The sequence below is a fragment of the Camelus bactrianus genome, chromosome 34 (assembly GCF_048773025.1).
Source record: "Camelus bactrianus isolate YW-2024 breed Bactrian camel chromosome 34, ASM4877302v1, whole genome shotgun sequence".
Taxonomy (NCBI): Eukaryota; Metazoa; Chordata; class Mammalia; order Artiodactyla; family Camelidae; genus Camelus; species Camelus bactrianus.
In genome coordinates, this window is record NC_133572.1 from 16,186,539 (window position 1) to 16,202,176 (window position 15,638).

Below are 15,638 nucleotides of genomic sequence, written 5' to 3' on the forward strand. Positions count from 1 at the left end.
AAAGAGCAGAAAGCCAATGAGTGCTATGAATGAGGGGAGAGTGCGTACATAAAACCAACTACTGCCTTGCGTGCCACTTCAGAATTCCTTTTCTTTGAGACTTGAAATTTTTAATCATTTTAAACTGTTACCAAATCACCCCTAAGCAGACATTGCTTAAAAGATAATGGGAGAAAAAAAAAATAAGTGGGTAGAAAGAGAAGAGAACCCATGTGTGCTTTGTTCCCCTACCTGGAGATCCACAAGGCGTATCAGCATAGTAAAGTCTCCTCTTGGAGGACAGGAGGGGCCAAAAGGGTCATAAAGAAGGTGGAAAGTAGAGGTCGGAGGGCATTAAAGATATAATTTGCAGCCTTCACACTCAACAAATAGTAAGAGGTGAGCAGGTTGGAGACCCAATTGTTAAATTTCAGACCTAAGTGTTCGACTTGGGAAGAGACTTCCAGATCTATCCTCAGTCTTACTTCACAGGCTAGACGTGTTCCAGAAAAGCTGACCCTTGTACAAGTTTATTAAGCACATTTTCCCATAGGCTTCCATTATCAGCGTGAGATACACTTCCTGGGAGAAGGACTAGGTCAACATATCATTATGTGATGGTGAAAAGAACCCCCAATTTTTTCCTGCTGTGCTACGTAAGGAGTGACATTTCCCCTCATGAGGTTTCAGTTTTCTCTTAAAAACAGGGATGATGACGATGATGATAATAATAAATAATAATAATAATAATAATAATAATAATAATAATAATAATAATACCCTTTCCCAGAGTGACTATGAGGATCAAATTAAATAAGTTATGCTAGATTGTTACCACCTTAAGGACAGGACCCATGTCTGTCTTGCTTGTCGTGGTATTTCCAGCATGGTTTCAGGGTCTGGCACGTGTACGGCTGGCACCCAGTATGTTGATGTCAAATGAGCAAATTCTTGTTTGGTTTTTGTTCATTTCTTTATATATCTTAGGAGTGTTTTGCTGCAGTGTTCTAAGACTTTTAGATTTCATAGTATGTACTGTCAAATCCATTTTATGCAAGAAAGAGCATTTTCAGATAAAAAAAGTAGGAATGATGTCATCTCTGCATACAGGCAGTCCTACCAAGCAAGAGCCATTAGCATCCTTAACCTGTCCCAAAATAATAATATTATTAGCATTTATTGAGGACTGGCTCAACTAGGCAGGGTGCCTCCTCTGAGCTTTTAAGTTCTGTTAACTCCAACTCCTGTCTTTGCTCCTGCAGTCTGGGAGTGGCAGCTGCCGGCCTGCCTTTTGCATTTTCAGTCCTCCAATACCCATTTAGTCAATCTCTTTGCTGAAATGCCTGGTGTGGTTTTTGATTTCCTGGCTGAAACCTGGCAGAGCAGTACCCATGTCTGTCTGTTTCTTTGACATGTACTCTTCCTACCCTTTGCCTGTCACTTGGTGTTTGCAGATCTGCATTGGTGTTGAGGTTTTTTGTTTTTGTTTTTGTTAACATATGTGTTCTGATTTACCACTTAGATGAAAACTTCTGGAAGCAGAGAAAAAACTTAGAGAGTTTGGATTTAGGAAGACATAGATTTAAGATTTGGTTTTCCCATTTCACAAAACAAACAATTTTTAGGAAATTATTTAACAACTCTGTATGTCACCTTCTCATCTATAAAATGGTAACAAATATGCCTGCCTCATATTGATGTTGAGAGGCACTCAACAAACGGCTTTTATTTGGGGGATGTCTGTGCACGACTGCCTGGGGCACTGGCTCGTACTCAGTCAGCACTAATACATACTTGGTGGTGATGATGATGATTTAAGGTGTGCGTGTGAGTGCCTGTGTATCACGCCCTCTGACGCTGCCTTGCACACAGCAGCTCTCAACGAGTGTTTGTGGGTGATGACAGATAACGTAAGATTGGACTATTTGATTAATAGCCCATAACATGTTACAGTCCATTTGTTATGTGTATTTTCTGAAAAATAGACTGCTGCTCTGTCCGCAAAGAATTCCTGGGCCTGCTGTTTGACTGAGGTCTGTCTTACCTCTGTGGGTACATTGTACATAGACCACATACTGGTACAGTGGGTTTGACACAAATGGCCTGTTATCTATTTAAGTGCCCCTTCTGTTAGGAAAGAAATGAAACTTTCTGAATCATCTTCTTTGAGCCAAAAAAAAAAAAAAATTCTATGACTTCCATTACTGACTCTTACTTTCAATGAAAATGGTGAACAGGCACCACCAACAGTTCACAGGAGCCCGGAACAGCCCAGAGAACAGTGCCAGTGTTTTGGTGGTAGCACAGTACAAGGCAAATTCACGTGGCACCACTGACTGTCCTTGCAGAGCCCCAAGGCTGCATGTGTAATCACGGGGAAGGAATGACAGACCAGGGTGCACTGTGGAACCCTGGCAGGCTCTGCTGAATGCAGTGTGGTGTAAAAATATTTTATTGTCCCTGCAGCCCGCTTGTGTCCATCACACACTAAAAGTAAAAGCAATCAGAATCCTTGAAGGATATGAGGAGAGTTTTCTTACTGGTTTCTTAGTCTTTAAAATATATTCATATTGAACAACACCAACAACAAATATCCAACAGATTTACATTTATATTTATATACACTAAGCTCATTAAGAGATCGGACAACCAGGGCCTCCTGGTTGTGACTGAAGGGAAGGCACGCTGTCAAAATGGGCTGGTTTAGGGAAGCAACGTTCATCTCTGATATCTGCAAGTTAGTAATGACTCAGGAGGTTAACTGCTGGTGTCAAAATTCCGCCCTCCTGACTAGTCAGGTCAATCAGGGATGTGTGCCTCGAGGATGGGGGTTCTTAAGCTCTGGTGAACATCAGAATTACCTGGGCGCTTGGCTAGACGCAGACTGCAGGGCCTCACTCTCAGGGCAGTGCCAATAGTGTTAATTGACGAACTGAAAGGAACTGGCTCATGTGATTCCAGAAGCTAGGAAATCCCAAGGTCTGCAGTCAGCAAGCTTGATTCCAGAAGCTAGGAAATCCCAAGGTCGGCAGTCAGCAAGCTGGAGACCAGAGGAACGAACGGTGTAGGTTCTGGTCTGAAGGCTAGCAGACTTGAGATCCAAGAAGAGCTGGTTTTTAAGTTTAAGTCCAGATGCAATAGAAGACTGGTATCCCAGCTCATGCCGTCAGGCAGGAGGAGTTTCTCCTTACTCAGATTTTTTGTTCTATTCAGGTCTTCAGCTGATAGGCTGAGGCCCACCCACATTAAGGAAGGCAATCTGCTTTACTCAGTCCAGCGACTCAAATGGTGATCTCATCCAGAGACACGCTCACAGACACGTCCAGAATAATATTTGGCCAAACGTCTAGACCACTGGATGACCCAGTCAAGTTAGCACCTGAAATGAAATATCACACCAATGGGTGCTGATGCGGCTGGTCCAGGGTCCACACTCCAAGAACCACTGCTACAGCATAAACTGAGTCAGGAGTGGAAACCCAGCACTGACTCTGTCCTTAGCACAGAGCCCGACACACGTGCAGGTGCTTAATAGAAAGTATATTGAGGGAGTGAATGGTGAGTAGTGAGTCTGCAACTGAAGGAAGGACAGGATGGAGGGAGGGAGGGAGCAGGGATGAGAGCTCCATATGATGAGAGCTGAGTGGACACTGAATGATCAGGGTTCTTGTCGGACAGGACCTCCCCCTCAGCTTAGGTTGGGCCCAGATCCTCTTAGGTCTTTATGACTCCATATTTCTAAATTCATCTCTAGTTTAAAGTGGAAGTAATGTTTAATGATTGCTCAAAACAAATAAATTACTCAAACAATAACAGTGAGCATTTACTGCAAGCTGGTTATGCGCTGGGTACCATACTAAAAACTTTACAGCATGATCTCATTTAATCCCCACAATAACTCCATTATTTCTATTTTGCAGATGAAGAAACTATATTCATGCACTGAGGAAGTGGCTGAACTGAGAGTCTAATCCCAGTTCCTGTGGCTCCAAAACCCTCCCCCTTACACTACACTGCACTGCAGACGTTTATGGAATATCCCACACAGGCAAGTTGCCACACCATGAGGAAAACCTGAAGGCATTTATCACCTAGTGAGAGCAAGGACTTTGTTTAAAAAAACACAAGTACTTCAAGAAATTTGGAATAGAGTATTGGTCAAAGTGTTACTAGAAGGTAACATTAAAGATTAAGGCACTATGTATGGTGGTTTTAATGGTGTAGAATATGGGTTTAGACTATCTGGGTTTGAATCCCATTTTTACCGTTTATGGGCTTCATTACCTCGGCCAAGTTACATAATCTTCATGCCTCAGTTTCCCCATCCATAAATACCTCATGAGGATGTTTATAATTTTACAGGATTAAATGAGTTAATATCTGTAAAGCAAATATTAGTTCTACGCACAGGGCAGTTAGCACACGCGCCTTCACTGGTATTACTGTCAGCACATCGCCAGCACCTAGCTCCGTGCCCGACACGTGGAAGACCGACACGCTGAATGAATACCAAGAACCCACATTCTCTGGAGACCGCAGCGGTTATCCATACAGCAATGATACTCCCCCACATAGTGACCGTCGGGAAACTCACTCTCAGCCTTTGGTCAGCTTCTTCCTTTTCTCAAGGCACCAATTTTAATAACTGTTATTACTACCTCTCAAAGCGCCTGCCTATTGCTGGCATAGTGATAATTATATTAATATGGCTTGGATGTGCTAAAAAAATACAGAGTAAGAAAATGAGAAAAAAATCCTAAAATTCACCTTAAATGCTGGACAATTTTCAGTTCTCACAGCTGAAGGATAATTGAGACTTTAAGAGATTTTAAAAAAAATTTTTAACCAAGAAGAATTTTTGAATTTGCCTTTAATTAATACCCTATGTATAAATCACAGGCAATGACCTTTTGTTTCACTTATCAGAACAAATGAAGAAAAATCGCTTGAAAACTCAGAAAGTGGCACATGGCCAAAGAATTCACAGCAGAGCATAGTGAGAGCTGTGGTTTGTTCTCTGACATTTGAAAGTCTACCTGAGCTCTTTAGCACGTGGATGCTGAATATTCAACAACACTCTGAAATTTCCAGCACTGCCGCCTGCCTCAGCACTTTAATTCCTAGGAATACGCCAGGTTGCAGGTTAGCATTTAAATAGACAGCCCAGTCCTGCAGCAACCTATAAGATATATGTCACACTGTAACTGGCTTCAGTTCGTGAAGGGGCTGTGGAGTTTCTTTGCCTCTTCCCATGTTCCAACTTCTCTTTCAACTTGTGCCTTTGTGGATTCGGGATGATCAGTTATCTGCAAGATTTATAACCAACAGTTTTGATGTCGAACAGATGTATGGTGTCAATGTTCTACAATTCAAGAAAATCCTTTCTCCTTTTGGCTGTAATATGTTGTGTTTTTCTCTCTGCTGACTGCTCACTTTGATATAATGAAGCAGACTTCGGTTCCCTGGGTTTCTCTTAGAGAGGAGAATTTTAAATCAGTCTTCATTCCAAGTCGTAACTTTATTTGGTATAATACCCCTAACTTCACTAAACCACCAGGCTAGGTCAAAAAAGGGCTCACTTATCATACACCTAAAATCCACAACTGCTTTTACATCACAGTGGCAAATCCACAGCGTTCTAACTATTAGAGTGCTTTTATGTGGATGCGATTACTCACCTACTGAAACTCAGACTTACTACACAATTTAAATCACATGTTTCTTTAAGGGCCATTCTATCCTTTGACCTCAAGTGTGTACAGGTAGGTCTTATCAATAATCCTGGACAAATTTGTATACTTCCTTGTCAGTATAACAATGGATACAGGACATGAAGCTGGGGCTTGAGTGTCAGATAAGTGTGTGATCGTACCACTCTTCAGTGCAACTCCCTTAGGGCTACAACGCTGAGTGTCTCACCAGTGACCATTTTCATGACATCACCTAGAGCTGAGTGGTCCCATACAGTAGCCACTTTAATTTAAGGTAACTAAATTAAAATTTTAGTTCCTCAATCCCACTCCTGGGCATATATCCAGAAGAAACTAATTTTAAAAGATATATGTACCCCAATGCTCACAGCAGCACTATTTACAATAACCAAGATGTGGAAGCAACTTAAATGTCCATAGACAGATGATTGGATAAAGAAGATATTATACACAACGGAACATACATATGCAATGGAATACTACTCAGCCATGAAAAGGAATAAAATAATGCCATTTGCAGCAACATAGGTGGACCTGAAGATTACCATACTAAGTGAATTAAGCCAGAAAGAGAGAGAGAAACACCATATGGTGTCATTTATATGTGGAGTCTTAAAAAATGTCTCAAATGAACTTATTTACAAAACAGAAACAGATTCACAGACATAGAAAACAAACTTGTGGTTACCAAGGGGGAAAGTGAAAGGTGGAGAATTAAATTGAGAGTTCAGGATTTGCAGATACTAACTACTATACATAAAATAGATAAACAGCAAGGTCCTACTGTATAATACAGGGAACTATATTCAATACACTGTAATGGTCTATAATGAAAAAGAATATGAAAAGAAATATATATATATATATATGTATAACTGAATCACTATGTTGTACACCAGAAGTTAACACAACATTGTAAACTGACTATACTTCAATTTAAAAAAAATGAAAAGAGAAAAAAAAAAAGAAGAAAATTTTAGTTCCTCACTTGTACTAAACACATTTCAAGTGCTCAGTAGCCATACAAGGCTATTGAACTGGATTGTGTAGATATAGAATATTTCCATCACTGCAGAAAATTCTGCTGGGCAACACTGCATCTAGAGTCTTAGGATTTAAAGGACCTCAGAAAGGGCAACCAAACATGCTGGTTTTTCCCAGGATTATCTCTGGGTTTGGGAACTTTCAGTGTTAAAATTGGGGTAGTCCCTGGAAAACTGAGACAGCTGGTCATCCTAAGACGTCACCTAGTCTAACTATATATCTAATGCATGTATTTCTTCTGCAACATTCTTAACTTTGGACATTTCTGAGCCTGCCAGCTAAGTGATGTTAATAACTGATGTGGTTGAAGCAGGCAGTATTTGGAGAACTGTGGTAGACTGAGCTAAAACAAGACATGAGAACTCAGTTACTGATTTTCTCCAAGAGGCAGGAAGTTCACAGGAGCAAGGTAGACCGTTCAAGCAACCACAGCAAAATGGTCCCACCCCACTGAAAGGGAGCCCCTTTCGTAAGCAGACCACGGGAGCAACAGTAGGTCCAGTATCACAGGCACTTGTCGGAAACGACTGGGTAGCTACTGATAAATCAAGGTCCCGTGTTATACTAACAGACAGGCTTCTGTTGAATTATTTTTTTCCCCAAGACAAACAAACATATATTTTGATGTCACTGAATTTAAGACCTGATAGAAGCCTTAGAGATCTTCCAGTCCAATTTCAACTTTTCGGAAGAGAGACCTGATGCCCAAAGTGCTTAAGTGCAGGAGAAAACCTCTGCTGCGTTTCCAGAAAGCCAGGACAAAAGCGCAGACCAGTCTAAGCTTCCGTGAGAGAAATGAATGGCGTTTGAACTGAGTTGTTACATTTTTACATTACTTCTCCATGATTTTTGTTTAGTGTTGCTAAAATACTGTTTTACTTGATATTGCTTTTTTATTTGGAGTACCGTCCTATCAGGGAAATTTTTAGCAAACACAGTATTAGTCAATAATGTGTGACGAGCATTCAGAACTGACAGCATGTATGGGTAGGAAATGGCGAAATGTCATCAGATGGCAGAGGGAAGGCATGCCTATTCCAGTCTTATTTTGCTTTGTCTTTTGCAGCCAGGAGATTGATCACAAGGAAATGGGGAGAGAAATCTAGATCTCCTTAAACTTGGTAAAAACCCAGGCTCCAGACAGAGACAGACCTATAGGCTCAGAGCCGATTCTGGAACTGTGATCTTGGGCAAGTATTTCACGTCTCCATTCCTCAGCGAGGCAAGCTATAAAGCGGGGATGACAACAGAATCTATCCCCGATTTGAGATAATATTCCATAGTTAGACAATATGTATAAAGTCCTTAGAACAATGCCTGACCTGCCTAACGCTCAGTAAATGCTACTAATTACTATCGTTATTATCACTAAGTTACAAAAATGACTTCAAGTCTTCAGACCCAGATGAATTACACACAGGGCAATGAACAACTTGCAGAAATACCTGTTGAATGATGAATACACAAAACACCCCAAAGCCTGGCACCTGTACATTATGACTGTTGCCTTGGTCAACAGTATTAAACACCTGTACTCCGACGCGAGCAATATCTCACAAATTTCAGTCATTTGACTACCATCTGTATCAGCTGCTTATTTCCTCTGGCATAAACTATCGTAGAATGAATGGCTTAAAACAAGAGGAATCTATTCTCTTTCCGTTCTGGAGGTCAGAGGTCTACACTGAGTCTTACGGGGTTAAAATCGGGGTGTCGGCCCGAGTGCTTTCTTCTTGGAGCTTCAGGGAGGATTCATTCCTTGCCCTTTTCAGCTTCCGGAGGCCACCTGTGTCCCTTGGCTAGTGGCCCTTTCTTCACGTCACTCTAACCTCTTGCTTCCCTTGTCATTTCTATTCCTTTGTCTTTGGCTCGCCTGCCTCCCTTTTAGAAGAAGCCTTGTGATTACAACATTGGGCCACCCAGATAATCCAGGATAATTTCCTCATCCCAGAATCCTTAATTTAGTCATATCTGCAAAATCCCCTTTACCATCTAAGGTAACACTCAGAGGTTCTGGGATTAATATACGGATATTCTGGGGAGTCATTATCCAGCCTACCCACATTATCATTACTGTTTAATTTTTACCATGTCTGCCTACCAACACATTATTATGTAAATTTGTCTTAATTTTTTAAAACTTAACCTTCTCTGTAAACTCAAGGTTTCAATGGATGAGTTATATTTTTTTCTAAAACACATTAAGATAATATTTTAATTATTAAAATAAAGGTTTGTTTATCTTCTAATATTCTCTTGGGCTATGAGTGCACTCATAGTACATACTGCGCTTCAGGAAAGACTAATCATAATTCTGCTTTAAATCGACCTCTATTAAGGCCTGGCCAACAATCTTCCTACGATGTTAGGTACGTGGAAACATCTAGTTTAGTCTAACGCACAGGCTTGCTATCTTTTCTGAATTCTTTGCGTTCCGTCCCAGTATTATTTCAGAATATTTGAGCCATATTATTAAAGCCAGACATAGAAATTCTTTGACCGAGTCAGTTTCATGTTAAGTCCTCTACGTTAGGGAAGGCTAATACAAGAATCATCTCCTTGAACTGCATTTCTGATCCTGTTGTAAACTCATAATTGGAGATGTGACCCATCATGGCAGTGAGTGTTCGGTGTACAGGGAAGCAAGTTACAAATTCCCACCTGAGTTTCCCACTAGAGCTTACTTCTGTCATCAAAAGAAAACAAGCGTAGCCTAATGTATTTCTGGTTTTGCCTAAGCCCTAACACAGTCAGATTCAAGGTGTGAATGAAATGAGCTCATCGCTGGGACCTTGGCAGTAAGAGTCCTTTGCTCCCAACTTATGAAGCAAGTTGTTTTAAGGATTACTTGTTTTACTTTCTGTTGTTTCCAATCTTGTTTGAGTAACAATATAAAAGTCCTACTGTGATAGAAATTATTAACTGGGTGGATTGGGATAATTTATATGAAACTAATTCCTGAATCCTAGACTATAGTTAACATTTTAATAAAATTATTGTAGTGGGCACGAGAATGTGCCTCACATACCTCTAAACACAGAGAACTTGACCAAGGCCCCAGCTGCAGTACTCTCCCGTCTAGCCCTGTGTTTGCACTGAAGCCAGGCCTCCCCGTGGGCTGTTTCCAGCAAGGACTGATACAGCAGGGATGCCAAGACAGGCGTTCCTGCGAGTTGAGGACTCCTCCCATGGCCAGTTTTGGCTTGGGGACTCCCCGAGGGCCTTGCTGAACCCTCTCGGATTGCATGTAGTCTAAGATACTTCCATCCAACCTCCCTTCCCTCTTCTTGGCCACTGTACTTGCATTGTGATCAGAAGGATCTCTGAGTCCTCTCTGTCTCCCTTCACCTTTTCTCCCACAGGCAGTTTCTCAATTAAATTCTTATGTGTTTAATCTGATTTTGGCATGTACATTTGGGAGGACCTGGATTAACAAGCATTGTAACTTTCTGACCCTTAAAATAATCAGAACATTATTTTTTGAAGGCAGATATGCATCTAATTTCTATAGTGGTTGTACCAAGTTGTTTGCTGCATATTTAAAAGGAAAGGGTATCATACACAGCTTTCAACCTGGGGTTGCACCTGCCTCCTGACATATTCTGACGCAGGTTCCAAAGTGAAACAAACAGCTTCGGATCTACCCCAAAGTGGTATAGTTGGACCCTTAGGCCACCAAAAGGCTGCTGACAGAAGGACAAATGATGAGAACAGACCTCATAGCTATTATTGGATTTTGTGATGAGATGGAGTAGAGAGAAACAGAGTTATAACAGTGCTCAGGTGTGAAGTAATTGAGACTGGATTTTGCTGACAATTCATTTAAGACAGTACATGGGGAAAACCAAACCACAACTGCACTGAAAGAAAAAAAAAAACCTGGCAAGAAATGGTCTAATACAAGAGTTGGCTTGAAGTCTCCTTTTGAAAAGACGGGGTGCTCATACATAACACCCGACTTGAAAAAGATACAATAAAAATAGGTTGTAGTCTTCCTCAGTGTTTCAGACCTTTAAATAGGGGTCACTTTCTTGTTTTTTTCCCATTTTGAGTGACAGAAATTTAATCTCAATGCCTTAAGCCCTAATGTGGCTTTAGGTTCGACAAAGGGGCACTCTTCCATGATATAGACCTTAACTCCATGCAGCTTTTTGAAATTCCAGGGTTATAATTCTAATTGCAGTCTAATATACACACACATACACATACATACACACACACATATATTATATATATAAAATTATATATATTTTATATATATAAAAACATATTTTATATAAAATATAAACATAAAATATATACACACACACACACACACACACACACACATATATATACACATACACATACACACACACATAAGCAGACAGCAGAGTGTATGTTCATAAAACAGTAATTCTTAGGACTAAAATACCCATCATACATTCGTGTTATCATACACAATAGACATTTTCAGGCACCCTGTGTTACAGCAGTCTCTTCAAATTTAATTTTATGTAGTATAGTTAGGGACATTGTAAAAATTCTTTTACTAACTTTATCTTTTTGTCCAAAAAGAGCTGATAAGAGGTGAGTCACTGGTACTGAACAGGACTGGTTGTACATAGTGCTCAAGAGAGCCTCATTTTTCAATAAAATATATGAATCCAAAATTGTTGGTGAATATAAATTATGTTTCAAATTTTCACATTAGAAATAGCTGATCTTATAAAATATAACAATAGGTTAACGCACAGTTTAATTTAAATTTTCTCCAAAGTCCCTCAATTGAGTAATCGAAAGAAAGATTTTGTAATGACCTATAACGTAGTATAGTCTGCAGAAATACTGAATCACCATGCTGTACACCTGAAACTAACACAATACTGTAAATCAACTATACTTCAAAAAGAAAAGAAAGATCTTTGTAAAAGGGGTAGGGGTTGAAAAACAGGAAAAGCCACAGAGTTGTAGAGTTATTTTCTCATTTTGTGTTAACTTTCTCTTTAAAAAATTGATACCATAATAACTATCTCTAAAACATATACATATTGGAAAGGAGAGGGCAGGAATTGGGGAAAGAATCATAAAGCCTACAAGGATTTTTGTGATTATCTTAAACTAGTCTGTTATGTATATATATTTTAGTAATGGAAAATGCGCACTACTGCTCCTCTGCTATTCACAACACTTCACTTCTGACACCAGATGTGTGGGTTTTCCACACCAAGCAATTCTCCAACTTTCTGGACTAGGTGTCCTATAATTTAACTCATTCTGACACTATCTACCCGGTATTAGCATCACATCTCACAGTTGAAGGGCTCAGTCCCCGAGACTACCCCCCACTCCCTAACTTTACACATCAACTGCAAGTCTAAGTTGTCACCAGTGCTTCTGGCTGACTGTTAAGTTGGAGGTTCCATGAAACCAACCTCCATGCCTCCACCCCGGTTTGATAAGATAATTTGCTAGAGCGGCTTATAAAACTCAGGAAAACAGCTTACTTACTTGATTACCAATTTATTATAAAAAAGACACAACCCAGGAACAGCCAGATGGAGGAGACACACAGGTTGAGGTGGGGGGAAGGCACGTGGGGTTCCATGCCCTTCCTAGTACACGACCTCCACGGGCTCACTGACCAAGAAGCTCTCCTCATCCCTTTGATTAGGAATTTTGTGGAGGCTTAATTACATAGGCATGATTGATTAAATAATTGGCCGTTGGTGATTAACTCAACTTCCAGTCCCTCTCTAGCCCCTCTGGAGGTTGGGAAGTGGAGCTGAAAGTTCCAACCATCTAATCACTTGTTCAGCTCCCCTGACAATCAGCCCCTGTCCTTAGGGGCTTTCCAGGAGTCATCTTATTAACATAAACTCAGGTGTGGTTGAAAGGAGCGTATTATAAATAACAAAACACACTTATTTAAGCTTTTGTAGTTCTTCTCACTTAGGAAACTAAACCAATGCTTTAGCCAAAAAAACAGGATGAAGACCATATATATACATATATATATATTTCTTATTATATCACAATATCATACTACTTAAGTCTTTAATTATGGATTTGATCTGTATCTCAGTTAGAAGTAGGATTTTGATGGAAATCCATTTTGCATCACGGTGTTTTCTACGACAGAAAAAAGAAAGAGCACGTCTTTCCCAAGTCTAGGTCCTCTTTCAATAGCAGCATTTGACAAGAGCCTGAAGTTTCAAGTTTCCACTTTAGTGGACTACTTTGAAACCCTTAAAAAAAAATTGGTATTAAAGAGAGTACCATCTGGCAGGAGGCAGGGTAGTGAACAGGGAGGATACATAATAAAGAGATTTTAGATTCACGTGTATTTTAAACCAAACTGAAGTTGCTTTCAAGGAGACAGGTAGATAAGCATCAGTAAACTATCACCAAGGTGTCTGTAGAGGGAAAAAGCAGCAAGAAGGCAGTGAGAGTCTGGAGTCATCCAGTTACATAAATGGTTCCTGGAAGGGAATAGCAGCCCTACAGTCCAAACACCGGGTAAGAATGGAAACTAGCAGCCAACAGAAATAAACTGATTTTTTTTTCATCCTTAAACCCAGTTGGGGAACTATGTTGTTACATAGGTAACTGCCAGCACCTTAACTGGTGACAGTGTTCAGAACTGTCAGAACACAATGCCACTGCTGATCAATTTGGCTTTGACAGTTGTGGTGTGACTGCTGTTGAATACACACAGCTGGGATAAAATGCCTTCCTGTAGCCTGAAGTCTTTTTGTGTGTTTTTGTGCATGCATGAGCATCGCTTCTCAGATACCTGTAATGACTTAAATTAGGTGACCTCTGGGAGTCCCTTGAGTGCTAAGATTCTTTAGAGTCTATGAGGCGCAAAAGACAGGGTGTCTTCTCTCAGAAAACAAACACCTTGGGACTTCAGCTTCTGGTCATAATGGAGTAACAGGGAATTTATTTATCCTTCATGTGACACAAATATAAAATATGTAGAAAAAAAGTTTTCAGACATTAGACATCAGATGCTATAGAAAAGTGGTCCCTAAGAGAAGGGACACAAACAAAATGAGCCCTAGGATTACACTGTCTTATTGCCTAGAGAACGTTTCCAGGACACAGAGCAGGGAGAGACCAAAGAGAGTGTAGTGGTCTCACTATGTTGAGGATACAGAGATTGAGTTCAAGGTGACCAAGGAGACTAGATTTTATGGAGCAGAGCACCAGAAAAAAGACAGCTGGAGAAAGAGAGAGCGAGAGAGAAAAGAGAGAGACCCCAGAAATCCACAAAACACTCCCTTTGAGTCTTTTAGCTCTGTACTAATCAGCGCATGGACGTGAGGAAACTGCCCAAGGCTGGGAGAAGAGCCATCAAGAAAAGAATCTGCAAAACAACGCCTAGTAATAGTTTGGCTGGGAATGTTTCATTCTCCCACCAGCCAGAGTAAAATGATCTTGTTATGCACAGGGTTTTGGGGGGAATCCTCAGAAGGCTGCAGCAGTGTGTCTAAATTAACCCTAGACAGAGGGCTACTCTGCATTCACTCTAGCTAAGCTTAAAACCGAATCTCTGAATGAACTCACTGATTCTAAGTAAATTAGTGGCATGCAGAAGAAAATGAATTTCTATTTATAGGACCACAGCAAAACCCAGTATCAATAACATAAAGTTTGCAATGTCTACCATCCAGTTAAAAACACCAGGGATGCAGAGAAGCAGGAAATATGACCCATAACCAAGAGAAAACTTAACTGAGAGAAACAGACCTAGACATGACAGAGATGATGGAACCAGCAGACAAGGGTGTTAAAATGGTTAATATTAGTATGATCTATATGTTTAAATGGTAGAGTAAAACACAGTCATGATAAGGAGAGAAGTAAAAGATACAGGAAGGACCCAAATGGAATTTCTAGAGATAAAAAGTTACATTATTTAAGATGAAAAAATATACTGACTGGATTTAGCAGCAATTAGACACTCTAAAGAAAGAAAAAAAAAAATAGACTTCAAGACATAGAAACAGAAACTATCCAAAATTAAGCATAAAGATTGAAAAAGACTGAAAAACCTGTGGGACAGTATAGTCTAATATATGTGTAACTAGAATCCCAGAGGAAGTAAGATAAAGCAAGGATAAAAAAAAATTTAAATAAAGAATGGCTAAACATCTTAAAAATGTGATAAAAAAAAACTATTAACCCAACCCAAAGATCCAAGAAATTCAACAAATTCAAAGTAGAATAAATATAAAGAAAACCATGGCAAGTCACATCATAATCAAATTTCTGAAAACCAGCAATAGAGACAATCTAAAAAGCAGTCAGAGGGAAGCAGACACATTACATACAGAGGAGCAACAATACGAAAGACAGAAGACAATTAACAATCTCTTTCAAGGACTGTCAACCTCAAATTATATACCCAGTGAAAATATCCTTCAAAAATCGAGGCTCAATGAAGACTCTTTCAGATAAAACTGAGAGATAACAGATTCCACAGTCAATTTTTACTCCTTTGATACAGTTTGAATTATTTGGAAAAAATAATCATTGCATTACTTGGAATTAGCAGAGGATGGCCCAGGGTTGTTTGAAACTCAGAGGCTCATCCTCTCCCACTCTTCCTCATGCACAGTGTTCCAGAGCGGGTTCAAGCTAAATCATGCCACAGTACGCGGTAAACCTGTGCATGGCTCAGAGGAGGGCAGCAGGTCCCCTCATGCCACTTGTCACTCTTACACTTCCTCAGTCTAAAAGGCTGCCAATTTTATAAGAAGTAAATCACAGAAAAGAGAATCCCCTCCACTTCCCAAAGTACAACTGTGTTAGTCTTCTCATACCTAAAACAAGGAGATCTGTCTAGGTGACATCTAAGGTTTATCCTGGCTCTGAAATTACATAAGCCCAATAAAAACTGCTAGCATGACCATTTAC

The 15,638-nt window shown here is 40.0% G+C and overlaps 1 protein-coding gene across 30 annotated transcripts in view; it reads right to left on the reverse strand.

Annotated features, from left to right (window-relative positions):
- Positions 1-15,638, reverse strand: part of LMNTD1 (lamin tail domain containing 1) — a 314,635-nt gene that overhangs the window by 102,913 nt on the left and 196,084 nt on the right. For 15 of the 30 annotated variants that reach the window (XM_074357488.1, XM_074357490.1, XM_074357489.1 and 12 more), the window contains one exon: positions 2,841-3,358. The exons of the other annotated variants lie outside the window; for them this stretch is intronic. The gene's annotated coding sequence lies outside the window, so the exon portion shown is untranslated. The remainder of the gene's footprint in view (positions 1-2,840; positions 3,359-15,638) is intronic. 30 annotated transcript variants of the gene reach the window in all.